The sequence below is a fragment of the Hemitrygon akajei genome, chromosome 2 (genome assembly GCF_048418815.1).
Source record: "Hemitrygon akajei chromosome 2, sHemAka1.3, whole genome shotgun sequence".
NCBI lineage: Eukaryota > Metazoa > Chordata > Chondrichthyes > Myliobatiformes > Dasyatidae > Hemitrygon > Hemitrygon akajei.
The window spans coordinates 42348812-42364546 of record NC_133125.1 but is presented as its reverse complement, the minus strand read 5'-3'; the positions used below and the strand labels follow the sequence as shown (position 1 = coordinate 42364546).

Sequence of the window (15735 nt, the reverse complement as noted above, 5' to 3'; positions counted from 1 at the left end):
TGGCATTGATCCTTGTGGTAAGATCTTCTTATTCCGACACTGTTTTTTTTTCATTCATTAACCTCATTTCATGCCAATTACCTTAAATCCCAAGGTCTCTACTTTTATTTAATAACCTCAGGTAGCACTTTAGAGGGACTTCTGAAAGTCTAAATACAACAAATCCACTGGGGTTTTACTCTACTAGTTACAACCCCGAAGTACTCTGACAGATTGGTCAAACAGGAATAGTATGTTAGCTGTGAATGAAAACTTGGTACTTCTTGGAAATGTTGGTGCAGATTTAATATTGGTACAAGTTTGTATACATTTTAGATTATAGCCTTTTGGAACCTTTTTTTTTACTCAGTTTTTAAATTGGAAAGGACTAGATTTATGTAAGTGGTCTGATCTCAATTTTCATCTCTGCCAGTCCCTGCCCATCCCAGTAATATCCCCAAATGCCCCATAAATCCTAAAGGAATTCAGAATTAATGTTTGAAGGTGATATCTCCACCACCCCGGTTAAACAACCTGCTGAAGTACTTTGGGTTAATTCACAAAGTACAGCCACTTGTGATTAGAGGATAAAGTGCATATTAAAAATATGTAGATGCAGTCATACCTTTGGGAGAAGAGGCAAAATAAAGACAAAAAGTTATAAAGAACCGTGCCTGTATGAAGCTTTTTTAGAAGAATGATTGTTAAAGTTAAATTTATTATTTTTTTCATCCTGTGTCTGATGGTGTGGCCTCTCTTGGCAACCATCCACAATGACATGATTGAAACTGTGTGGAGAATCCCAGGCACAGACCTGCATCTCATCAATCTTTCCATAGACTGGTGTATGAGCAAGACTTTGGCTGGGCTTGTGACTCTCAGCAAAACTTTCAGTGAGTAATACTGTTATAAATAGCATGCAGTTCGTAACACCAGAGTAACAAAGACCTATTGTGCTCTTACATTGGTGTAAAAACAAAGTTTAGAATGTATTAGTATGATCTTCTTTCGTCTTCCCTCCCCCTTTTCATTTTGAATACTGTGGGGCTGTATAATAAAATCGAACTGCTGGTGTTTGTACTGCAAGCTGAATAGGCCCCTTAAATGGCAACAGATTTGCTTCAGATCGAATACCCACTGACTGTTAGATGAAATTTTATGACCTGCTACCACAAGGGACAATGCTTAAATAAGCAAAATTTACTAAATTGATTGGGAGAAAGCTGGAACATTTATCAAGTACAATGCCACTTTTCAAGATTAATTTATTCACAGGTCAAAATTAGACATCTACAGATGGCTAGATGTTGTTTCCCCGAAATGGGTAATTCTGCAGCATTTACCTCTTGGGTAACTGTTAGTGTTTTATGAAAGTAAAACAAACATGTGTAGTGGACAATCATTTAGATACAGAGTTAATTGCCTGAACAAATTAGCTCCGGAAAATGTTTGTAAAAATCTCTATAATAACAGGGGCTCTAATTATAAAAAGCTCAATGATATAAGTGGGTTTGATTGATTTTTGTCATTTGAGTTAGGAAATTTGCGTAAATTTTTGCTGCACGTGTCTGTGTTTCCCTGTAAGATATGTTTTGTTCAACAAAACATGTTATGATTAATGGGGAAAAAAGTAGTTTAAAAGACATCTGTTCGAAATGGGAATGAATCAGAATGTTAAATTAAGTGAAGCCTACACAATCGCATTAATTTAAACCAAACTCATTTGAAGTTTGACAATGAAAAGTGTTTTTCAATCAGCAGCCTTTTGAAACATCATTTTGTTCCATTTTTTCCCTGTATCAATGTGAAGACCTGTGGGTTTTATTAAGAGGGATATCAATGCTTGTGTAAGGGACTTCCAACTGTCTTTGTGGGAGGAAAAAAATTGTGCTGTTATTAACTTATTATTGACATTAAGGAACTGTGTAACAAGAAATATAATGAAAGTGGAAATTGGGTATATATATCTGAACTTCAGCTACTGGGATTGTGCCTCCAAGGCTGAAGACAACAAATTTTTTAGTTTAAGGGAGCTGGTCAATTGCACGTAAATGCCAGAAGTCCATCCAAGATGCATATGAAAGAAGGTTAAAAGTGGTGGATAGAGGCAGTGGGAAGAGTGGAATGTGGGAAATGAAGGGTGAAGATGGGGAAGCAAAAATGAAGAATTGTGCCAGACATCCCTAAAAAAAACCTCTACGTATACTGCATTCCCCGTCAAAGAGATACATTGGTTCCACCAAACCACATTTATTATCAAATTAAGTATATGCCACCATTTACTGCCCTGAGATTCATTTCTTCAGGCATTCTCAATAGAACAAAGAAATTACAATAAAATCAGTGTAAAATTACACTCAAACATAGACTGACAATGTGCAAAAGAAGAAAAACTGTGCAAATATAAAAAATAAATAATAGTAATGTGGTGAACGACATATACCTGTCTGGACACGCCCCCTGCTGACTGCTCCTGTGGCTCCTCCCACAGACCCCGGTATAAAGGCGATTGAGGCCTGAGCCCTGCCCTCAGTCTCCAGGATGTAGTATGGTGGTCAATTACTGCTTGTTCTTTCTTCCAGTCAATAAAAGCCAATATCTCGCCTCACGTCTCGGAGAGTTATTGATGGTGCATCAAGTAATAATGAACAAACAAACAAATAAATAAATAAATATTAAAAACATGACTTCTAGAGCCCATAGGTTGTGGAATCATTCAGTGTTGAGGTGAGTGAAGTTTTCCATACTGGTTCAGGATCCTGATTCTTGAACCTGTTGGTGTGAGTCCTAAGGCTTCTGTACCTCCTTTCCAATGGTGGTGGCGAGAGGAGAGCGTGGCCTGGATGGGAGGGATCCTTGCTGATGGATGCTGCTTTCTTGTGGCGGCACTCCTTGTAGATGTGCTGAATGGTGAGGAGGACTTCTCCTGTGAAGATAAGCCTTATCAAACCATATGTACATAATCTTTGTTACTAGCTGTGCCTCCTTCTGTGCTGATTGCCATCTTTGATGTGGATACCTACTGTTGAAAATACTTTGATACCACAACCTGGTTATTATACAGTATGTCTGACGTTCTCCTGACAAGGTTAGCGAATGGCCTTAGATCTTCAGACCAATGTTCCAATCAATTCAAAAGAGCAGCCTCCATCCAAAACAAACTGAGTGTGCCCCGTTCCTACACCACCTACCTTGTTTAGCTTTCTCAAGCCCATTGCCAATTTGAACCAATTTACTGTCAGCTTTTTAGCCCAGTAATGCTTGACTTAGCTTCAGGAGTTCAATTGAAAATGCTCTTCCAAGGGTGGGGTTAAACAATTATTTTTGTGGCTGTTAGAGTTTTATTTTGTAGCAACATGAACCCTGAACCACCTCCCATGTGATTAAAAAAACATTTTAAAAAAAGGTTGATATTACCAAGCAGATTTAAGCACTTTAATTTTATCTGGACAAGTGCTATTTGTAACTTCTGTAATTTTTGCAGACTGGAGAAACTGTTTATGTAAAAAGGAAGCAACTGAACTTTGAGGAGTTTCTGTGCCCTTTGATGTGACGATTGAACACGAAACATCAGTTCAGGATTCTGCTTATGGTTAAGCATGTTAAGTGAGTGAGTTAAGTCAGCAACAAGGCAATAGTGAATAGGGTTCAATTCCTATTCTCTGGGAAAGCTGACTGGATTCGTAATGGTAGTGCAATTCTGTATCTGACTTCAACACCCAGGTTTAGGAAGAGAAAAATGGCCAAGCCCATTTTCTTTATAATCTCATTATTTATTTTGGTATGTGATTTACCATAAGACCGTAAGTTATAGGAGCAGAATTTGGCCATTTGGCCCATTGAGTTTGCTCTGCCATCTCATCATGGCGGATCCAATTTTCCTCTCAGACCAAATCTCCTGCCTTCTCCCCATATCCCTTCGTGCCTGACAAATTAAGAATCTATCAATCTCTGCCCTAAAAATAGGTAAAAATTCACATCGTACACTACTGTGCAAAATTATTAGCCACATTCCTATAGCTAGGGTGCCCAAAACTTTTGCACAGTATTGTAACTTACTGCTTACGATTTACAATTTACATTAAGGAGTGAAAACTGTTTCTTGCTTGAATTAATATCTGCTATATTCACATATTTCCAGGATACTCCCTAACAGCAAGCACAAAAGGCATTGAGCTCATCAGGGAGTGAACCTCATTGCCATTTACAGTACTTTGCAAAAGTCTTAGGCTCCCTGGATATATATATATATATGTGTGCCTGACTTTTGCACGGTATTGTATGTTTAATGTCTACAGTATTTAGTGACTCCACACTTTTCTGCTGTTTTAAAAGCTCTGTTGCTATTATGTATAAGCATAATGCAGTCTGTATCTGGTCATTGTTAGATTTCCCTTTGTATTGTTTATTTGTAGTGATGTTCAGCGGTGCCAGCCTCAGCACTATGTAGTGGGATCGTCCTGTGCCTACTTTACCAATCGTGCCAGGAAGCCAGGAGCAAGTTGTACTCGTGCAATATAAAGGTATGGAGTCGCATACAACAAACAGCTCAACATCCAGTAGTAAACCCAAGTGGCTATTTTCCATGCATAACTTGCCTCTGGTAGATTTATAGCAGATTATTCACGGAAGACAATCTAATATTGATTTATTAAAGTCGAAGTTTATTTCTTTGTCACGCGCACAAGTACATGTATGCACAATTGCAATGACAAAACTTGCTTGCCACAGCATCACAGGCGCGTGGCATCAGGTGGACAGCATTCACAAAAAAATATGAACACAATATTTACGAGAAAAGAACACAATTAGTTTAAAAAAACATAAGAAACAGATCAATCCTGATGACGGACCTTGGCCCAAAACGTCAAACATTTACTTCCCTCCGCAGATGCTGTCTGACTTGCTGAGCTCCTCCAACATTTTGTGTGTGTTGCTTAAGAAACAGAGTTAATACACAGTTAAAGAAAATGAAGAAATGTTGAAATGGCATTATGCTCTGGAACCAGGAATTCTGCCCTCAATGAACCTCCACTTCTGAATACAATAAATCTTCCACATGAGGGGAGATGGCCTGAAATTCCTGCAAGAGGCAAAAATCCACCTCAAAGGAGGTTCAAATTCTTTATAACACCCTTCAGCAAAGATCATAGGATAAATATTCAAAAGGAGACCATTGCCAGTGTTTGCTTTACCAAGTATTATAGTATCTACTGAATTTAAATCAGATTGATATAAATCAGCTTGGTCAGTTGTACAGGTTTTAATTACTTTTCGTCATGGTGAAATAGAGTCATAAAATCAGACAGCTTAGAAACAGGCCTTCTGGCCAACTGGTCCGTGCAATAAGCCATAGCGACCAGAAGGCTCGATTAAATTTTTGTATCGGAAAAGACAAGCTTCTAGACTGTAAACACAAGAGATTCTGCTAATGCTGGAAATCCAGAACAACACACACTAAAAGCTGGAGAAACTCAGCCGGTCAGGTAACATCTATGGAAACGAATAAGCAGTTGACATTTTGGGTTGAGTCTCTTCTTCAGGACCTTCTAGACAGTTTTATTATGCCTGTACAGATGATTCAAATACTCAGTGTGTTTGAGGAGATTTAAAACAAAACAGAATAAGATCTTTGTAAAATCCTTCTCCATTTAGTGATTCCAAGAACTATGGAAATCATGGATGTATGTACAATAAGCCTCAGTTTCCAAACGGCAGATGGCAAATCCTAAGTGAACAATTAGAGGTGTTGAAGATCATACTATAAATTTTTATTGTGGACATATATGTGGAAATCACTCTCTAACTCCTCACCTGACAGTGTAATACAGTCAAAGGTGGCTGACATTTTTAAAAAGGTTAATCTTTAGTTGTTAAATAAAGATAAAAGCAAAAGCCACAAAAGCTATAAATATCTTAAATGGTATCAGAGGGCAGTATGGTAGCTGAACGAGTAATCTTGATCTCAGTGCCTTTCCTCAGTAGCTAATAAGTGAAATGGTATAAGACAAGAAACAATGACATTCTTCCCTTTCTACCTTTGCAAGTGTTCTTGCAGCATACGATTCTTACAAATGGTCATATAGTAATTATAGACAAATTATCCATAAGATCATAGGATATACGAGCAGAATTAGGCCATTGGCTCATTGAGTCTGCTCCACCATTCCACCATGGTTGATTTATTATCCCTCTCAACCCCACTCTCCTGCCTTCTCTCTGTAATCTTTGACACCATCACTAATCAAGAACCTATCAACCTCCACTTTAAATATACTCAGTGACTTGGACTCCACAGCCGTCGGTGACAATGAATTCCATAGGCTTACTACTCTCTGACTAAAGAAATTCCTCCTCATCTCTGTTCTAAATGGGTGTCTGTTTATTCTGAGGCTGTGTCTTCTGGCCTCAGACTCCCCCACTATAAGGAACATTCTCTCCACTACCACTCTATCTATCTTCAATATTCAGTAGGTTTCAATGAGATCTCCCCACCCCCCCTCCCCCGCCATTATTCTAAACATCAGTGAGTACAGGCCAAAAGCCATCAAATGCTACTCATATGTTAATCCTTCCATTTCCAGGATCATTCTAATGAACCTGCCGTGGACCCTCTACAATGCCAGCACATCTCTTCTTAGATAAGGGGCCCAAAACTGCTCACAGTATTCCAGGTGTAGTCTGACCGGTGCGTTATAATCCATGTTCAGTTGCATGAGAAACAGGGTTGGAAAATGCCTGTACATTGATTGGGTTTGTGAACTTTAGAAAACACTCTGAACAGAGAAGTGTGTCTCTGCATAATTCATAAATGAGGCTCCTTTTGAAAATTCTGGTGATGAGAGTTAAGAAAAGCATTAGAACGACTGCAGAAAATCACTGTTATTTAAAGTTTATCTGAAAAAAATCTAATTCAAGTGAGCACAGTCGTGCCTTCACCTTTCCATTTTAATGATACTTTCTGAGTGGTCCACTGAATGGGAAAGCAGCTGCTACTTATGACTCAATTGCTCAATCATTAGTGTATGACTAATAAATAGGACGTATTATGATGTGGTTTCTTAAAAACTATCAAATTTACAGACCACACTGCATAAATAATGTTGTTAACTTTGAGAAACTGAACCCCTGACTAAAATGAACAGAAATCTTATAAGAATAATCTTTTTGTGCACATGAACAATGAGAGCAGGTCTTTTAGTAAGAATATCCAAGTCATTAGCAAAACATTTCCCTTATACAGTTGTCCTTATTGAGTAAGTAGTCATCAATAAGTGTTGAATGTATCAGATCATAATTCAAGTATTCTGTGAGCGTTAGAGAAGAGATGTTGGCAAACACAGATTTCAGAAGTATATTTGCAGCTTTTAGAGTCTAATAGAATGAGTTGTGTTTGTGAAAGTCGATCGTGTCCAATTTACAGGATGTTTTAGTTTGGTTCTATTGCAGCAAACTATTCTTAATGGCTTTGCTTTAGGGTTGCCAGCATTTTTATCCAAAAAAGTCAACTTCCATTGCTATTTATCTGCTATCTCCTCTGTGCGACCCAGGACAATGTGATTCATTGTGCTTTGGATCACAGCTCTGAAGTTTAAGCATGTGTGCTCATTTAATTTTTCGCATGGCAGGCCTGACACACAATAGGTGTGAGGATATTTGGTTTAGAACATGAACTGTTTTATTCTACATTCAACTTCTTGGCATCCTCTCAGATCAAGTATCACTCACTTTGTCTCTGGTCCTCAGGAGGAGAAGGCTTCCTGTATGTGAATTACTTTCATGTAGTGCAGGGATTGTACACTGTCACATGGGCATCACAGATCAATGTCTTAGTCAATGGAAGAAGTCCAAGATGATTGAAGGTCAAACTCTGTTCACAGTTTAAGTGCCAATGTAAAAATATACACGAGTTATAACACAAAATGCTTTTTCCACATTTTCTTCTTAATCTTCCCCCTCTTGTACTGTAATGGTATTGGGTTTGTTGACTGAGAAGTTTGAAACTCAAATGAAGACCTTAAGCCCTATTGGATATAGATAGCCCAAATACTCTCACTAAAGGGAGATGATACTATAGCTACCCAATCTTCAAAGACAAGTTGACTTCCCAGATTATTCTCCACAGTGAGTTTAGCTACCAATACCCAGTATTTGACTGTTGGGTCCCTCCTCATGACCATAAAGGAAATACTTCCAGCTAAAAAAGTACTTTAAAACACTAATCTTTTTTTTCTCAGTGATCCACATTTAAATCTAAATAGCATCCTTAAAACACATTTAAAGCTCATAAAGAATTTCTGTCTTAAACATTTCCAAATTACAAACCATTTCTAAAACACAAAACATTTCTCAAACTCAAAGCATAAAGGATTTCCAAAACACAAAGGACAAATGATTTCTAAAACACAGGTACAATTCCTATAAGGTAAAAAGACATACAGATGAGTTGCAGTTGAACAAATCACCTGTCGCAGAAATCGAAGCCATGGGAATGGATTCTAGTTCATCTCATGTTTCTTCCATAACTTCTGATGTTCCTTTACTCTATTCCTAATACACCTGAACTGCTCACTACATTTAAACCCGTTTTCTCCTATTTGGGTGACTTCATGCATATATTTTCTCAGATACCTTTTTAGCACAAAAGAACTAAAAGCATATTGAAGACATGGAGCTCATCTGAAACTGTAAAACTAACTTACTTGAGTACATAAAACTCCTAACATTAATCAATTAGTTCTTTGATATGCCAAATGATATTATCCAACTGGTCTGCAAACTTCTTTGAATTAAGCAAAAGAGTCAGATTGTCTGTTTTGAAGCAAAATAAATTAAACAACCCATTGACTTATTGTGTCCTCTTGAGTAGTAATACAGTATGTGCAGTGAGCTGCACCTTACTTCTGTCAGACAGAGGATCTGCAATGCTGAGTACTTTTTTAAACTTCAGGCTCATTACCGCTTTCTACTTACATTTGAAGAACTGAACTGAACGCTGCCTTCCACTGACAACCAGAAGTTAAACAAAGCAATATAGCTGGCAGTTCGCTTACATCCGTTTTGATCTTACAAGTGGCAGCTGCTGTACTTAAAAATCCAAGATTAGCAAAAAAAACAAGAGGCGCACTGGCCAAGTAGTGAATATCCATCACATCCCCCTCATACTAAGCAAAGATTTCTAACTCAGCTTCGTCCTACAGACATCAGTTCAAGATCAGGACTCCTGCCAAGACATCTCTTGGGAATAGACTATCACTCCTCCATCCATTCCAGTAAGTTACCAGTGCTAGAGAGGCTCTCTTCATTTCAATGCTCAAAGAACTAACTGAGTAGTTTCCACTATAGGGGTTTCTGTGTGGTTTTTTCTATTAGAGTACTAATTTCCTCAACCTCAGCTGTATACATTTCCCACACCTCAAAGAAATAACATTCTCTCACAACATGTGGAAAACAAGACTAATCTAAATCCTATACTATTTCACTCAAGGAGTGTGTGGAGTACAATTCATAAAGCTTGTAAAAGTCACATTTAAATCAGTTATACTCCTCGCTCTGGAATAACCCTGCGATATGCATTAGGAAAAGAATGGTGTACTGGAAAGAATGAAAGATTAAAGGTGTAAATACAGTAGGTGATCTCTATGAGAATGGGATTTTTATGTCGTATGTGGATTTGCAGAGGAAATATAACTTTGTAGATAAAGGGAATTTCTGGAAGTATTTACAAATAAGACATTGCGTTAGTAGCATATTCAAGAATGGTGGCCCACAAAGTAACCCTTTAACTGAATACTTTACACTACCATAGGAAGTTCATAAAACATCAGTGTTTTATAAAATGTTCAAGCACTCTGTGGGTGAACCGTGTAACAATCTCAAAGCAGTATGGCAGAAGGATCTTGGAAGCGATATTGAAGATAATGAGTGGTCAAATATTTTATCAAATGTGAGTGGACATATTAGGGAAGCGAGAGGGAAATTTATTTCAGTATAAGATAGTACACAGATATTATTGGACACCAACTAGACTCTACAAAATGGGGATTGTTGATAATCATTTATGCTGGAAATGTAAAAATGAGGTGGGCACATATTTTCACATGATTTAGGAGTGTTTCATGGTTCGTCCATTTTGGTGTAAAGTTCTTGATTTGTTGGGGAATTGGTCGGGTCCTACACTGCCCTTGTGCCCACGGTTTTGTCTCCTGGGTGATAGGACAATGATACCTAATGTAAACAATGACAAATTTACTATTTTAAAGGTGGGTCTCATCACAGCTGCAAGAATTATATTGCAAAACTGGAAAAAACCCAGATGTCCCACTGTGAGGGAATGGACTGAGGAAATGGTTAAGATTTCATCATATGAACACATGTTGGGAAGAATTAACAGTGAAGGAAAAGTGCAAGACACGTGGGATCAATTTTGGTTGTATGTTAATTTAAACTTAAATTGGAAGTTTTTTTCTGTTTCTTAGTTTCATATGTTTTCCTGTCATGGGATGGCTGTGTAAATGTGCTGTACTGTATCTGCTCTATGATATGCTGTGCTGCTTTGCAAAATAAGAATAAATAATAATAAAAATTTGAATTACAAAAAAAAGGCACCTTTATAATTTTCAATACAACACACAAGAACAATGCACCTATGTTGATAATATACTGTAAGTCCATATTAGTCCATCTGTAAAATCTTCTCCCCATAAACAGTTCATGTCATTTCCTTGATGCAAGTTTGAATCACTGTCTTTCTTGTCGTTAGTTCATCAGATAAGCTGGCGATGTCTCTCATTAAACTGAAGATGGTCCATCTCTTTCTCAGGGGTGTTTGCATTGCTTTCAGTGTGGTACATGACTTAACTCAGATTTCCTGAAAATGAGTTTTGTAAACAAGTTACTGATTATGTTTAGCTATCTTTTTTTGTGTAAGAATTTCAGTTATAGAAGATTCTATCCATTAGTTACATGATTTCGCAATATAGTAATATACGTAAAACTGAAACATTTACAAAACTAAGGAAGAGTACAGCTCTTCTGTTGAAAATTCTGTTTATACCTTTAATTCTAAGCTCCCAGAAAAAAAGCTATCAAAACATAGGTGTTGGTTACGCCCTTCCTCTGGCAGTGAACACCCTTTGGTATGCTGTATCTTAGCATTCTGGTACCATCTGCACAAGTTTCTCCCAATGTTTGTGAATCTTTTACTTTGTTAAAAATTAGGCCTAACTGGGAAAAAATGACAGATCTTCACAACTTCTGTGTTTTCCCAGTAATTTTTAATTGAGCAAGGACTATTCAGTTGGGTTTGATAAGCAATGGGGATTTATCAACCAAATATACAAACTGTTGTAGTATAATTAAATATAACACAATTAGCAGTACTGACAGGCTTAGTGATCCTACTTGCTTTGTTACAGGAGTACCATACAGCAATATATGCTTATACCCAAATACTATGCGAACAGCAAACACTTTCAAATAGTTTCACACTGAGACAGTAAGACACTTTGTAGATATTGGAGACCCTATGATTATATCACCATTTCTGAAGAAATTACAAGAGCAGGTAAAATGTTTATCAGGAGTGGAGAAATGCTCAGGGTAGCCATCTTTCTCCTCTGGGTAAGTCTTTACCATTGCAAAACATAACACACAAAATATAGTGAGATTGATGGTTTTAAAAAGTCAAAGGTGTAAACCATAATGGTATAATTCCATCATTATCAGGAAACAGCACATTTACATAGTACATTATATAACATCTTAAGAAACACATAAATAAAAAGCCACCTACATTAAAAAGATGGCACCATTGAGTGGTGACTATTTGCATACAGCTCCGATTGGAATCATCAAATCTGTCTATATAGGACTGCTACAGCTGAAGTCCACAGTCACAGCCATGGTTACTTTAGTAAGCAGCATTATCTTAAGATATTTGACAATCTATCAATACTCAAAGTCATTGAACCTCAGACCACAGAATTGGGTCTTGAGTCCAGTTCCCCTTTAAGAAAGAGGAAGCAGGGATGCTGTGCTGGTCTACAAGTAAAACTGAAACACAGAGGCCTTAAACTTCCACCACTGACAATCCTGCTGGGGAATGTACTATGTCTGGAAAATAAAATTGAAGACCTCAGGGCAAGATTGCTGTAGCAGAGGGACATTGGGGACTGCTGTTGTCTCTGCTTTACGGAAACATGGCTGTCCCTCTCCATTTTGCATGCAGTGCTGCAGTCTGTTGGCTTCACCATTCTCACAAGAACAGGACAGCTCAGGCTTTTAATGGCTGAGGAGATGGGGTATGCTTTATGACTAAATCCTCAAAGGGACACAAACATGGCAGTTCTGTCTTGGTCCTGCTCATCGGACCTGGAACATCCAGTAGTCAAATGTCATCTATTTTATCTGCCGACAGAGTTCTCCACCATCATCCTGGTAGCAGTGTACATTTCACCTCAGGCCAATGTCAGGGAGGCACTAGAGGAGCTGAGCAATGCGATCAGCAGACATGAAACTGTGCACCCTCATGCCTTCTCTATCATTGTGGGAGATTTCAACCAAGCCAGCTTGAAGAGATCTCTAAACAACTACCACCAACGTATCACCTGTGGAACTAAAGGAGCCAATACATTCGGCCATTGTTATAGCACCATCAAGGATGCTTACAGCGCCCGTACTTTGGAAAGTCCACTCACCTGGCTGTACTTCTACTCCCAATGTAGAGACTAAAGACCACAGCACTAGTGGTAATGACCAAGAAGCTATGGTCAAAGAGGGGAGAGGACCATTTACAGGACTGCTTTGAGCTGGTGGATTGGACAATATTCAGGGATTCTTCTTTAAGTCTGAATGGAAATATCACAGTTGTCACTGAGTTCATCAATACCTGTGTGGATGAATGTGTGCCTTTGAGAACATACCGGACATATCCAAACCAAAACAGAAGATTCAAAGTCTGCTGAGGACTAGATCTGTGGCATTCAAAACCAGAGATCCTGAACTATAAAAGCAGTCCAGGTACGATCTATGGAAGGCCATTTTAAGGGTGAGAAAACAATTCCGGTTGAGGATGAAGACAGAATTGGATGCAAATCAGCCCTAGCAGGGACTCCAGGCGATTACTTCCTACAAAGCAAAATCTAACACCATGATTGGTTGTGATGCTTCACTCCCAGATGAGCTCTATACATTTTATGCATGTGTTTAAAGGGAGAATAACCTCTGCAAATTCCTACAGCATCCGGTGACCCTGTGATCTCCGTCTCAGAGGCGAATGTCAGGAAATCTATCAACAGGGTGAACCATAAGACATAGGAACATTGTTAGGCCATTTCCCATTGAGTCTGCTCCGCTATTCCGTGATGCTTGATTTATTATCCCACTCAACTCCATTCTCCTGCTTTCCCCCTATAACCTTTGACACCATGATCGATCAAAATCATATCAACCTCTCCCTTAAATATACCCAATGACTTGGCCTGCAAAGATATCTGTGGCAATGAATTCCACAGCTTCACTAAGAAATAATTTTTTTCCTAACCTCTGTTCTAAAAGGACATCCGTTTATTCTGAGGCTGTGCCCTTTGGTCCTAGACTCCCCACTATATGAAGCATCCTCTCCCATCTACTCTATCTATGGCTTTCAATATTTGATAGATTTCAATGAGATCCCCCCTCATTCCTTTAAACACTAGACAGTACAGGTCCAGAGTCATCAAACGCTCCTCATATGTTAATCCTTTCATTCTCGTGAACCTCCTCTGGACTTTCTCCAATCTTTTTTTAGATAAGGGGCCCAAAATTGCTCAGAATATTCCAACTGCAGCCTGACCAATACATTATAAAGCCTCACTATTGCATATTACATTGCAGCTATCTTCCTTCCCCTCACCCCACCTCCATTTTTATTCTGGTGTCTCCCGCCCCTTCCTTTCCAGTTCTGAAGAAGTATCTTGGCCTGAAATGTCGACAGTGTGTTCATTTCTATAGATGCTGCCTTACTGTTGAGTTCCTTCAGCATTGTGCGTGTGTTGCTCAGTATGATATCCTTGTTTGTATATTCTAGTTCTCCATTGCATTTGCCTTCCCTGCACCTATTCAACCTGCAAGTTATCGTTTAGGGAGTTCTGCACAAGGGCTCCCAAATCCTTTTGCTCCTCTGAGTTTTGAATTTTCTTCCCACTTAGAAAACATTCTGTAGGTTTTTGCAACTAAAACGAAGTGAGGCATATGAGTTTTAATAAAACCTGTGACATATTTTGAACTCCAAAACCATACACAAAATCCTGCTAAAACTCTTTGTATAATACAGTCATCACGTCAGACCAGTTTCTTAAAGTGAAGCACCAACTCAATATCGGTGGTTGTGAATTATGTACATTTCCCCCAATTATGTTACCCTACAAGCCCACACCTTTATTCCTTCTCCCAAGTGTATCTCCATGCCCTTCCCTACACTATACTTCATCTGCTACTTCTTTGTTTATTCCCCCAGGTTGTCTTAAGTCTTTCTGCAGACCCTCTGCCTCCAAAACACTACCTGCCTCTCTCCTTATCTTTGCATCGCCTGCAAACCTAGCCACAAAACCATCAATTCCTTCATCCAAATCATTGACATATAACATGAAAAGACGCGCTCCCAACACTGACTCTTAGGAAAACAGGTTTAGAGAACCTTGGTTTCCAAGAGATATTGAGGCTGCTGTTTAAGAAAGTCTCTAAGAATAAACCAGGAAATTATAGGCAGTGAGCCTGACATCAGTAGTTCGAAAGTTATTGGAAAATATTCTAAGAAACCAAATATATGAGTGATTGGATAGACAGGGATTGATTGGGGATAGTCAGCATGAATTCGTGCATGGTAGGTCATGTCTAACCAATCTTATAGAGCTTTTTGAGGATGTTACCAGAAAAGCTGATGAAAACAAGGCGCTGAATGTTGTCTACATGGATTTCAGCAAGGCATTTGACCAGGTCCCGTATGGGAAGTTGGTCAAGAAGGTTCAGCCAATTAGTATTCAGGATGAAGCAGTAAATTGGATTAGATATTGGCTTTGTGGGAGAAGCCAGAGAGTGGTAGTAGACAGTTCCCTCTCTGACTGGAGGCCGGAGGGATTGGTAATGGGTCCATTGTTGTTTGTCATCTACATCGATGATCTGGATGATAATGTAGTTAACTGGATCAACGAGTTTGCCAATCACACCAGGACTGGTGGTGTAGTGGATAGCAAGGAAGGCTATCAAAGCTTGCATGAGGATCTGGACCAGCTGGAAAATGGGTTGAAAAATGGCAGATGGGATTTAATGTAGACATGTGTGAGGTGCGCACTTTGGGAGCACCAACCAGTGAGCTGTAGGGCACTGAAGAGTGCTGTAGAACAAAGGGATCTGGGAATAAGGTCCATAATTTATTGAAAATGGTGGCACAGGTAGATAGGATCATAAGGAAAGCTTTTGGCACATTGGCCTTCATAGATTAAAGTATTGACACAGGAGTTGCGATAAGATGTTGAAGTTATCTAAGACATTGGTGAGGTATAATTTGGAGTATTGTGTCCAGTTTTGGTCATCCGCCTACAGGAAAGATGTACATAAGATTGAAAGAGTACAGAGAAAATTTACAAGAACGTTACCCAGTCTGGAGAACTTGAGTTTTAAGGTAAGATTGAATAGGATTTAAATTTTGTATCTTCTAGAATGTTGAAGATTGAGGGGAGATTTGATAGAGGTAGACAAAATTATGAGGAGTATAGA

General features: G+C 38.7%; 1 long non-coding RNA gene across 1 annotated transcript; it reads left to right on the top strand.

The window, feature by feature from the left end:
• Window positions 1-808: 808 nt before the first annotated feature.
• LOC140737376 (uncharacterized) lies at window positions 809-10543 on the top strand. The gene is made up of 3 exons (XR_012101123.1): window positions 809-872; window positions 4395-4502; window positions 10242-10543. It is a non-coding gene; the product is annotated as an uncharacterized lncRNA (long non-coding RNA).
• The last annotated feature ends 5192 nt before the right edge of the window (window positions 10544-15735 follow it).